We start from the raw sequence: 13,017 nt of genomic DNA, 5'->3' as shown, positions 1-13,017 counted from the left end.
TTTGTTGTGGTACAAGAAATATATATTTCATAAAACTACACAAGGATTTTACATCATTGTGGACTGTATCCCCATATATTTGAAGCTTAAGAGAGAGAGAGAGAGAGAGAGAGAGAGAGAGAGAGGAGAGAGAGAGAGAGAGTGATTTATAACTGTCCATTAGTCCATTCAAAGGAAGAAAAAAAATATACGTGGCGCTAATCCGTTAGAATACATTAACCGTTCAGAAAAAGGGGACCAGAAAAAGGCGCTCGCTCTCTCTCTCTCTCTCTCTCTCTCTCTCTCTCTCTCTCTCTCTCTCTCTCTCTCTCGACAACAGAAGGCTTAACCGGAACTGAATAGAAAACTTTCTCACGCAAGTCAGCCTAATGGAACGTGGAATAATAATAATAATAATAATAATAATAATAATAATAATAAATAATAATAATGAGTGACGTCACGGCATCCCCCATGGTCTAAAGGAGCTCCCTTACCAATTTCATCATCAAACGATATTTAACGAAAAAAATTTAAATAAATGAAAAATAAGATCAAAATGATTCAGTTTTAATAAGGAGGACGTGACCAATCCGTCCCACGGAGTGGTTCCACTAACAAGGAAAATGCGGGATGGGAGTTTGTGTCATGGGTGATTCTGTCAAAACAACATTTGGCCGTTCAGGAATAAGTGTGGTAAAATATAATTAAAAAAAATGTTTTTCTAAGGAGGACATTTTGTTACGACTATTTGGTCTCGCTGACGGTACAGCTCTAACCAATAAAGCGCCAAAGATATGGAGAAAAACGAGACATTTCTAATCCATGTACCTGGATGAGTATGGTTACTAACCTCTTTCCAGAGTTCTCAGGAAAACGTTTTACATAAATCAGTTTAGTCCCCTTGGCTTGTACAGCACTTACTAATAAAGTACCAGAACCATAGAGAATAACACGATATTTCTCATCCATGTGCTTGGATGAGGAGGGTAACTAACCTCTTTCCAGAGTTCTCAGTGAAAGCAGAACATAAATCAGTTAATGTTTTTTTAAACTCTAGGCAACACGAACCATTCTGCAATACCTGTCTGGTGTCCGTGTCTCTACTGCATTTGCCAATCAAGTATCAAAGCCATTTAATGTAAGAAGCCATTTCCTCTCCAAATGCCAATATGAAGATGGTAACTAACCTCTTTCCGGGTATAAATAAATTCAAATGAATTTGAGTGCATTTCTGTTAGTTTAAACGGAATCAATAAACTGCAAGTAATCAAATTGTATTAACGTTAATGTATACACGACTCGAGTCATAAAATAAAACTAAATATAACTAAGTATTTCTCTGTATAGAATTCATAGGTCATCAGCGACTCTCTCTCACTTTACAGAAAAAGTGTGATAGCCATTAAGGGCCAAAATGAAAAACACATTAGTATATAAATAGCCTGAAATAGCCCCGAAGGCTATTAGACACTCACGAGCAATAAGCACTTAAAAATAACGGGATATAATTTCACCCAGTTATTTCCAAAAGTTTCTGATATATATATATATATATATATATATATATATATATATATATATATATATATATATACATGTATGTATGTATGTATGTATATTATATATATATATATATATATATATATATATATATAATACACAATATATATAGCAATCCAAGGAAGATACAAACTCACAGCAGCATTTCTTTCTTTTCATTTTATTGCAATTGCACAAGTGGACAAAAAACCTTCAACCCTACAAGCAGAAACAAATGCTCAATCAGACAATATTACCAATAACAAATATATTCGGAAACACAATTAGCAGACAAACAAATAAACATTAGTTACGTTACAGTAACAAACAACTTAACGGACAAATAAAACAAGATTAGTTACGTTACAGTAACAAACAATTAACAGATAAATAACATACCAGCTATGTTACAGAGTATGGTCAGCGCATATGTAAGCCTACGTGTCACAGTAGCTATAGTGTGAGCCTACTCAAAGTCTGGTAGATTTCAGGACCGTCATCTAATTTACATTTACCTACAGATAGTATATTTAACCAGTGAATGGGTCGTTCCTCCGGTTAACAGGTTTGTGAAGGCAGTTCCGTTCGTGCAGATCTATTTGGCCGTTTGTCCTCATTTGCTGTCTCGTTAACGGCTGTTATTGGTAACAAGTGCTGTGAAAGATAAAAGACACTTGGCGGAGAACATACAGTGCTACATATATGGTATATATATATATATATATATATATATATATATATATATATAATATACTATATATATATATATATATACATATACATATACATATACATACATATACATACATATATAATGTATATATATATATATATATATATATGATATATATATATAATATATATATATATATATATATATATATATAATATATATATATATATATATATATATCTAATATATATATTATATATATATATATATATATATATATATATATATATATATATATTATATAAATAAAGATAAATGCTACGAAGGAAAAATAAACGAAGGAGGTCTGCAAGATCTTTTGACTTTAAAAGTCCTTTACTGAGCAGATACGTATTTATGTCAGTATCTGCTCAGTAAAGGACTTTTAAAGTCGAAAGATCTTGCAGACCTCCTCCGTTTATTTTTCCTTGGTGGCATTTATCTTTATTTATGGATTTATCACGTTCCTAACTTTCGTGATTCAGTTATACATATATATATATTATAATATGCACGCACACAGTACCTAACTTTGGTTAGGGTAGCATAGTAGAACAGTCGTAATTCTTCCATCTTGTCATTATCAGTGATTTATTATGAAAAGTCACGGACAAACACTGCACGAATTTCCCGTTTTCTTCGGAACGCCAAAACACAACGGTAATGAGACACCTCATTCAGACAATGGACGTGACTTCTGTGGGCGACACAATTAAACAGTGGAATTCTTCGCGAAGAATATTATTAATAAGTTGGCACCGTGGTCATGCTCCGAGCTTGGGCTATAAGATTGATTACGTATGTATATATGCAACTGCATTCGTGTGTATATATACATATACATAAGACGATTGGTAGAAATTTTCTGTTACAGCAGAATTCCATCTAATAAAAGGATCCCATAAAAACGCCAAAATATAGAAAGTAAGTATACTATATTTCAGAGACTGCTGTCTCTCTCTTCAGGCAGAGAGAAACAGCAGTCTCTGAAATATAATATACTTACTTTCTATATTTTGGCGTTTTTATGGGATCCTTTTATCAGATATATAAAACATAATACATACACGTGTGCGTTTCTGTTGCGTGCGTATGTGTATGCATGTACGTACACAGAAGTTTATCACAAAACGGGATAAATGATGCACAATACTAATAAAAAATATGATCGGCCATAATTCGTCGAACGTAAATATTATCAAAGTTGAAAGGCAACACGCCTAACCTGCACTTTTAAGAATAATGACACCAAACCGCTAAATCTTTCACCTTTCTTATCGGATCCAGCGGGCCTTATGCCAGCAAGCTTGCGAGATAACCAGGGGGCACACCACCTTGTTCCATTTTTTTTTTTTTTTTTTTATGAAGGTTCAAGTTCGAAGTTCAAAAGCGGATGACTTGGTCAGCTGGAACCCACCTTCCCGTGACTATCGCTGCCCACGACTGTAATCCAGGCCTTGTCCCGGTCACATACACACACACACACACACACACACACACACACACATACACACACAGACACGAAGCACGTATGTGCACGTGGAACCGGTACGTTCCGCAAAACAGCACTTTGTCGAGTAACACCTGAGAGAGTTACTCCTCTGCGCAAATGCGCGTATGAGTGACGTGTTACGTACTGATGTATTTATACGAAGGTGTTTCGTATATACAAATGGCGTGAGTGTTTTTTTGTTTTTTTTTTTTTTTTTTTTTTTACCAACATTGTTGCCTCTCGGGGTCGCTTACTACTTCTACTGGAACTCGAAGTGAATATCGGTAATGATACGTGTGTGTGTGTGTGTGTGTTTTTTGTTTCTTTCTAAACTGTTGAATTTTTGTGGGAAAACACACTGTTATCGAGTGAGTTTGGCCCTGGGTATGTTTCGGGGTCGAATTCTGCTTGCATATAACTTAGACATAGTTTTTTAATGAAACGTTTTTAAAAGGATGTCTTGCGAGCGGATGCAATGCATTATACTCGTCTTGTATTTTAAGACATTTTAATCTATTTATTATCAATAAGGGCGATCGCTTCTTTCCTCCCGTCCTACCTTTCCTCCTCCTCCTCCTCCTCCTTATTCTTCCTTCCTCCTCCTTCTCCTCCTCCTCCTCCTCCTCCTCCTCCCCTCCTCCTTCTCTCCTCCTTCTTCTTCTTCTCCTTCTCCTCCTCTCTCCTTCTCCTTCTCCTTTCCTCCTTCTCTTCTCTTCTTCCTTCTCCTTCTTCTTCCTTCTTCTTCTTCTTCCCTTCCTTCTTCCTTCTCCTCCTCCATCCTTCTTTCTCCTCCTCCTCTCTCTTCTCTCTCCTTCTCCTCCTTTCCTCCTCCTCTCCTCTTTTCCTTCCTCTCTCCTCCTCCTCCTCCTCCTCCTCCTCCTCCTCCTCCTTCTCCTCCTCCTCCTCCTTCTGCTTCTTCTCTCCTTCGTCCTCTCGCCTCTTCTTCTCTTTCCTCCTTCTCCTTCTCCTTCTCTTTCCTTCTCTTCTTCTCCTTCTCCTTCTCTTTCTCCTTCTTCTTTCCCTTCTTCTTCTTCTCCCTCTTCTTCTTCTTCTTCTTTTATTCTTCTTCTTCTTATTCTTCTTCTTCTCTTCTTCTTCTCTTTCTTTCTTCTTCTTCTTCTTCTTCTTCTTCTTATTCTAATAATAATAATAATAATAATAATAAAATAATAATAATCTAATAATAAAATAATAATAATAATAATAATAATAATAATAAAGTTCATTGTCCTCATGTTGAAATCGACCTGGGTAGAATGTTAAACGAATTATAATCTCAAAAAGTATAAAGTGTTCACTGACCCCTCATCTAATATGATTTTCACGCAAAAGAAGGTATCATGGATTAAAAAACACAACACACTCTCTCTCTCTCTCTCTCTCACACACACACACACATACAAAGCGAAGTTTTATTTTTTAAATAAATAAGAAATTTCCTCGTTTTTTTTCCATTATTCAGTTCCAAACGAAAAAAAAAATTGTTGTCTAAAACTGGTAAAAGACCCAAACAAACTAAAAAACAAAGCGAAGTGTTTATTTTTTAAATAAATAAGAAATTTCCTCGTTGTCTCGAACTATTTTCCATTATTTCAGTTTCAAAAACGAAAAAAGAAATTGTTGCCTAAAACTGGTAAAAAGACACAAACAAACTAAAAACAAACAGAGTTAAAGAGGAAAACAAAGTTTTTCTTCCCATCATTTTAGTTCAAAAAGAAAAAAACCTACAGCCTAGAAATGGTAAAAGAAAACAGACACAAACAAATAAAAAACAAATAGATTTAAAGAGAAAAACAGAAACATCATTTCAGTTAAAAAAAAAATCAATGTCTAAAACTGGTAAAAAAAAAAAACTATGACAGAATTAAAGCAAAAAAGGTAAAAATAAAACTGTAAAAAAAACACAAAAAACAAAAAGCCAAAACAGATTTAAAGCGAAAACGTGAAAATAAAACGTCAGCAAAAAGCATTTGCGAGCTTGATTCGATACTCTCTCCAAGGGTAAAGGAATCTTTTCAAAAGACTCAGTATTCGTTCGTCCCTTTTAACTCTTCGCCCGTTGTTGGAATCAAGTGGTATGTATATATCTGCCCCGCGTGACGTCACTACTAACTACCTCGGCCTATCCATCATAAAAAAAAAAAAAAGCAGCTCGCTGGGCGCATGCGGGCGGCTCTATTTTCGCCGAGTGAAATTGGTACGACGCGGGTCGAAAAAATTCCGCCATTTGATGCGGTAGGTGACGAAAGTTTGTGATTCAATGGAGATTCCGTTTTGGTAAAAAAAAAATAAATAAATAAATAAAAATAAAAAACTATCTCGGTGTGAAGGATTTGTGTGTCTGGGAATAAAGGTTAATTTAATTGTTCTTATGTTTACAAATGACTGACGAATTCTTCAGTTATTTCCTATTAGTAACAAACTAAAAATGCTGCCAATGTAGTTCTCGTGTTTAAGTCATACACTTTGGAAAAGGAATATTATTACTGACGAATTTTTAACAGGATTTTGTGTCAGTAACAAACTAAAAATGGTGTCAATGTAGTTCTTGTGTTTATGTTAATAGATACAGTATACGCAAGGAATTTTGTGACTGAAGAACCCTTAACAGAATTTTGTGTTTGTAACAAAAAGCTGCTGTCAATTTATTTGTCGTGTTTATGTTTATAAATAAACAAAGAAAATTGAATTTTTTTTATTGTTTTAAGTGACGAATATGGTCAATGCAGTTACATTGTTAATAAATACACTAACACTCTCTGGGTAATGTAGAGCTTTAAGAATGAAGAATAACGCATGAAAACGTTAAAGAAAAAGTGGAAACAAGTCAGTAAATTCAGAAACATAATTTACAAACAACCAAAGCTGTCAATTATCCTCGTTAAGCCAGTACTAGGACACGTGGGACATCGCCCAAAACCTCCCAAAAAAAGCATCTTCCCTCAAGTGATCTTTTCCAAGTTCATAATGTCTCGCAGGTGTTTGAACAGGTGTTGGTAAAAAGCACCAGCGCTAATGAGGTTTCTAATCAACCTTGGTAGAATATTTCACTGGGATAAACTGCGTGCGTTCAAGACTGCCTACCTCGGCCAAGCTTCAGTGACTCCGGATGAGAAGATCCTTCTCGTGGAACCGGGTCATCCCCAAAATCCGAATATACGTCGACACTAACGAGGACCACCTTTGGTCAAAGTTTCTTGAGAATTCGTGCATATAGTTTTGGGTTATAACATTTAAAAGTAATATTTTTGATTTCATGCGAAGGCAAAAATAAAATATTTACACAATTCTTGGTCGCCAATTCTGTCTCCCTGTGTACAATTCTCTACCAGACATGTCAAGCAGTAAGGACAGGGAATTAATTGTCTGGCTGTTGCAAGTTCTGTGCTAAACAAATCATCCAGTTAAGACAGGGAATTTCCTGTCTATCCATTAGATATATTAACCAGTTAGGACCGGGAATTCACTGTCGGTGGAAAATTTCTTACCAGCCAGTTAGAACTGGGAATTACCTGTCTGTCTGTCTGCCTGCTGCAAATTTTTAATGTTACAGATTAGCCAGTTAAAACAGGGAATTACCTGTTCTTCTGTTCGTTGCTCTTCGTCAAGCACAGATGAACAAGAACAGAAGAATGTTACTTCATTCTTTTAACCCAAGGGTCCACCCAAATTTATGTCTCTAAAGAAATTAATCTAAAGGAACGCATTTAGCAGTGCATAATTTAATATGCAAAGAGTTGCATTCCTCCCTCTCTTCAAATTTAGTCAGTGGTGGATAAACACTAGGCCCAGCTTTGATAAATTTTTCGTCAAATTCTATTCGTAGCATTTCACGTAATCCCTCTTACATGATGACAAACTAACATACAAATGGACACAAAAGTATAGCATCCTTATCTGATGTTTGTTCAATAGTGTGTGGTCATTCAAAAGCAGATGATCTTTCAAACAGGATCAGCAGGTCTTCCTGGATTTTCCAGTCTATAAGTGGGATCTCCAAAAAAGGGAATTTCAACTTATCTAAATTCAATATCAATGTTTCTGGAAAGGTATATTTTTAAAAACTCAAATCAACTAAAAAAACAAATATAAGAGTATAATTCACATGTGAGGTGATGGTGAATTATACTCTATGTTTGGTTTTCAGTAAATTATTCACCATCACCTCAGATGGCGAATTATACTCTGATATTTGTTTTTAGTTGATTAGAATATAAAAAGAAATGACCCTTCAAGCAATATTGACAGATTGAATTTAAACAAGTTCAAATTCTCCTTTCGGAGATCCCACCTATGGACTGGAAAAAATCCAGGAAGACCGGTTCGTTCGAGCTGTCGTCGATTGGAACTTTGGAAATACCTGAAATATATATAATTTTTTTTTTTAAATACTAATCTTTTATAAAAATGTCATTCACAGATAAGCAAATTTTGCTTATCATTTAAGGCAGATCGAATAAGGAAATAGCACAACGAGCCAAGAGAGACCAGGCGACGAATCCTCGGGACACGAAATCGATGACCTCTGAATGACCTTCGCCAAGTTTGAGGTCAATGTCACAGAGGCATCTACTACTGAGAGAAATTAAGACCTAGGTACGTGACCTTAGTTGTTATTAATATCTATAACAAGTTGACCCTATTAAGGTACATGGAAGGAATGGCTATAAGTTCTTAATTTGTGAATATATATATATATATAATAGTATATATATATCCTATACCATATATAGATAGATAGATAGATAGATAGATAGAGTAGATAGATAGATAGATAGATGGATAAATAAAAAAAGTCAATAAAATGGTAAACAAATAAAAACAAATTTAAATATATATATACATATATATAAATATACAAGAAAATGGATAAAGGTCTGCTATTTCACTGTCAAGGCGTAATGGGATATGCTGGCATAAGCCCTGTTAAACACTTTCGTCTTAATTATCCATTTAGCATAAAGATTTCTCTGATAATAGTTTTTTGGCAGTATTATTATTATTAATAATCTTTTACTATAAAAGACCTATTATGAAAGTATATTACGAATATACTAAAAACTGTGTATTGTGTTAATCTTTTTATTTGTCAATTTGCAACCAGATCTGCAACATGTTAAATTACCAATTCTTTCGCGTGTCTACAGACACTAAATAATCATTCTAAAGGAACGCTTCACGGCACCGAGAGATAATAAATGATTTTGTATTTATTGATTTTGCAAAGAAACAAAAAACTCTGCAGCAATCATTTCCTATATCCATGGAAACTCGACAAACATTCAAACATTGAGAAGTCACTTTTTTTAAAAATAGATTTCTCGGTCAGTCATCTTGGATGACAAATAGCTTGAATCACGCCTCATTGTTGCCCATGAAAGTGAGTCACTCTTAGAAGCAAGGCATATGAATGTGGTGTATCTTCTGAATTAATGAATAGGATTCATCTTCTGAATAATAATAATAATAATAATAATGTTTTGCTAATTATACCAGTCAGAAAAGAAAAATAGACACATTACTACCCATATATACTGCAGTGTTTTAGAACAATAAGATTTGACAGTAAAAATAAGAAAAAAAAATAAAATAAAAGTCAATATCCCTTCAAACAACAGAATTGCCACAACCAAAGAATAGCGTCAAGAAATTGCTAGAAAATAAATATACAAAATTATTCTAATTACATTAATTCACTGAAAGGCCACATTAAACCTACACAAGGCGCGCGGGTGCGTGCGCACGCGATTGCAATCCGGAACTAGAGCTTTTGCTTGCACCTGATCGTTGCAGAGATATTGCACAGACTAAGGGTGTTATGTAATATATCCCTTCCGTTGTTGTGTGGCTAATCACACAAGGCAGGAAGTAGAGTTTACGTTATTTTATGTTGTGTTAGGTACATGTATGTGTGTAGGTATGTATACGTTCATACATACACACGCGCAACATAACAGTCATAAACTCTGCACCCTGCTTTGGTGATAAACTACACACACACACAAACACACATTATATATAATATATATAATATATATATATATATATATATATATATATATATATATATATATATATATATATATATATATATATATATATATATATATATAGAGAGAGAGAGAGAGAGGAGAGAGAGAAGAGAGAGAGAGAGAGAGAGAGAGAGAGAGCAGTTTGTCTTTATTCGTCTATTAATTTCTCATTTTTGTCTGTTATTTTTGAGCGTAGGGTGCGTACTGTGCAATGTATATAACTACACATTCTGTCTATCATAATATGAATTACAAGGAATACATTACACATCTTACGTCCCGATATAACAGACGAAAATATGAAATTGATAGACAAATAAAGACAAAAAGGGGACCAGAAAAAGGATCTCTCTCTTTCTCTCTCTCTCCATTTGACACGAATCAATACTCGACCAGCAGGGGGATTACTACAGAAAAGGTTCGGTTATAATAAATGTTTTACGTACATCAATCACTGTAATTCGGACAGCAGAGGATATATGAAGATATAACATTTGTCCCTGCGTCATCACAGGACGTAATTATCAAGATGCTGCAGGAGATATTTACTAAGATGTCTTTTTTGTCCCAATGTCATTACTGGTAAAGCAACTTCTGAGTCCAAGAAACACCATTTAGCAATTTGGTTGGCATATGGGCACTTGCTTATCAAATCTGATATTAGATGTCAGCTTTTTTTTTTTAACAACTTGATTGGCATATGATGACCTGATTACCAAAACTGGCATAGCAACTTAGTGAATTAAGAATATCTTTTAGCAACTTGATTGGCATTAGAGCACTTGATTACCAAAACTGGCATAGCAACTTAGTGAATTAAGAATAACTTTTAGCAACTTGATTGGCATTAGAGCACTTGATTACCAAAACTGGCATGGCAACTTAGTGAATTAAGAATATCTTAGTAACTCGATTGCCAAATGAACACTGGATTTCCAAAACTGTTTAAGTAAGTTCAGTGACCCAAAACACTTTTTAGCAACTAGATTGGCATATGAGCACTTGATCACCAAAACTGGCTAAACAATTGGAGTGACCTAAGTACATCTTTAGCAACTTAAATGGCATAAGAACACTTGCTTACCAGAACAGAGCACTCCCCAGTAACGTCAAAAACAAGGAGGCCAATCAAATGACGAGGATGTCTTGTTTGCCTTTGTTGTTGGCTTATAACTTCAAAAAAGTGAGGAGCACTTGATAACCAACAGCCAACCAATGGGAACACTTGTCTATGAATAAGTATGAGCACGTCCTATAAACAAATGGAGACACTTGTTTATAAGGGAAATATCATACTCGCCATTTTTGTCCTTTTAGATTTAGTCGTGGCACGCTTGTCTATGGAAACACTTGTCTGTAAACGTGGAAAAACAAGGACCGGAAGTAATAACATGACAGATTGTGAATGATGTTATTGACCTTCTAAAAACCGGATTGTTAACGATAATCGTAATCAGCGACCAGATTGTGGATATTGATACGTAATTTAAAAACCGGATTGTTGATATAGTAATAATAATTACCAACCATTTAAAACCAGATTGTGGATAATGATACATAATTCAAAAACCAGATTTTCGATAATGAGGATAATCAGCAACCATTTAAAACCAGATTGTGGATAATGATACATTTTAAAAACCCGACTGTTTATAATTATGATAATCAGCGACCATTTAGAACCAGATTGTGGATAATGATTCATGATTTTAAAACCAGACTGTCGATAATGATGATAATCAGCAACCATTTAAAAACCTAGATTGTGAAAATGATATATATAACCATCTAAAAGGTTATTTTTAGTAAAAAAAAAATAATCAGCAGCAATTTAAAAATCGACTGTCTATAGTTGAAAACCGGATTTTATGAATGCTAATTAACAGCCATTTAAAACCGGAATATGAATAATAATCAGCAACCATTTAAAACCCGGATTATGAATGAAAATCAGCAGCCATTTAAAAACCAAATTATGTCAGTAGCCATTTAAAGACCACATTATGAATAATCATCAACATCTATTTAAAAACCGGATTATGAATAATGATCAGCAGACAATTAAAAACCAGATAATCAGCAGCTATTTAAAAACCAGATTATGAATACTAATCAGCAGCCATTTAAAAACCGAATTATGTCAGTAGCCATTTAAAGACCAGATTATGAATAATAATCAGCTATCGAAAACCGAATTATGAATAATAATCAGCAGCCATTTAAAAACCGAATTACGTCAGTAGCCATTTAAAGACCAGATTATGAATAATAATCAGCAGCCATTTAAAAACCGTATTATGAATAATATTCAGCAGCCATTTAAAGACCAGGTTATGAATAATAATCGGAAGCCATTTAAAAACCGTATTATGAATAATATTCAGCAGCCATTTAAAGACCAGATTATGAATACTAATCAGAAGCCATTTTAAAAACCGGATTATGTCAGCAGCCATTGAAAGGCCGGGACACCGTTGCTCTTAATACGCACCATTTAATTGTCGAGTTGTCCCTGAAAGTTGCTTGCACTTAGAGGCGGACATCTTCCTTGCAGGGTCCTTCCATGAAAAAAAAAAAAAAAAAGGAGAGAGAGCAAGCTGGCGGAACTCCCTCCTTCCTTCTGTGTTTTAATCCTTCTTCGGATCCTGAGGGAAAACTCGCAAACACTCGTATACACACACACTCTCGGAACGAGTTTTTTTGTTTGTTTTGGGGAGGTTTTAAATAGATTCCGAAGCTCCTCACTTCATGGGACAACGTTTGATTTTGAATGTGCGTCTGTGTCTCTTTCTCTCTTCTCGCGACGGAGGGGGAGCAGGAGGGGGAGGGGAGGAGGAGGAATTGGTTTCCTAGATCCTACAGGAATTGCTGCTGCTCCTACCGCAGGCGGCGTTGGGGTCCTCCTTCTTCTTCTTCAGGCATGCGCGGTGGACGCGGCACCAGTAGCGACGGAGGATGGAGGGGAAAAAAAAAAATAAAAAGGGGGGGGGGAGGGGGGGCCGGCTTCCTCCTGCAGGGGTCGTGGAAGGAATGAAGGAAGAGGTGTAGGGGACCGAGGAAGGAAGGAAGGGTAGAGGAGGATTTTCGCTCTCGACTGGCGACAACGGCGCCGATATGGGCGACTCGGCGGCCGGGTAGGACTAAGGGGGATGGAGAGACGCGACGACGGCAGGCTGCTCTCCTTAGGGGCGTCGAGAGCACACTGACTGACGAAACATTCACCGACCGACCACCACCACCACCACCATCTGATTCTGCGG

At 35.5% G+C, this 13,017-nt stretch overlaps 1 protein-coding gene across 3 annotated transcripts in view; it reads right to left on the bottom strand.

Moving 5' to 3' along the window:
• Nucleotides 1-12,748, bottom strand: part of LOC135207851 (glycoprotein 3-alpha-L-fucosyltransferase A-like) — a 102,969-nt gene extending 90,221 nt beyond the window's left edge. For 2 of the 3 annotated variants that reach the window (XM_064239711.1, XM_064239712.1), the window contains exon 1: nt 12,249-12,748. The gene's annotated coding sequence lies outside the window, so the exon portion shown is untranslated. Of the gene's footprint in view, nt 1-3,502; nt 3,867-12,248 lie in introns of those variants that run through there. The other variant, XM_064239713.1, reaches the window with a different exon arrangement.
• Between the last annotated feature and the right edge of the window lie 269 nt (nt 12,749-13,017).

Source organism: Macrobrachium nipponense, chromosome 34, assembly GCF_015104395.2.
Source record: "Macrobrachium nipponense isolate FS-2020 chromosome 34, ASM1510439v2, whole genome shotgun sequence".
Taxonomy (NCBI): Eukaryota; Metazoa; Arthropoda; class Malacostraca; order Decapoda; family Palaemonidae; genus Macrobrachium; species Macrobrachium nipponense.
The sequence above is the reverse complement of the archived record's forward strand: the minus strand, read 5'-3'. Positions and strand labels throughout refer to the sequence as shown.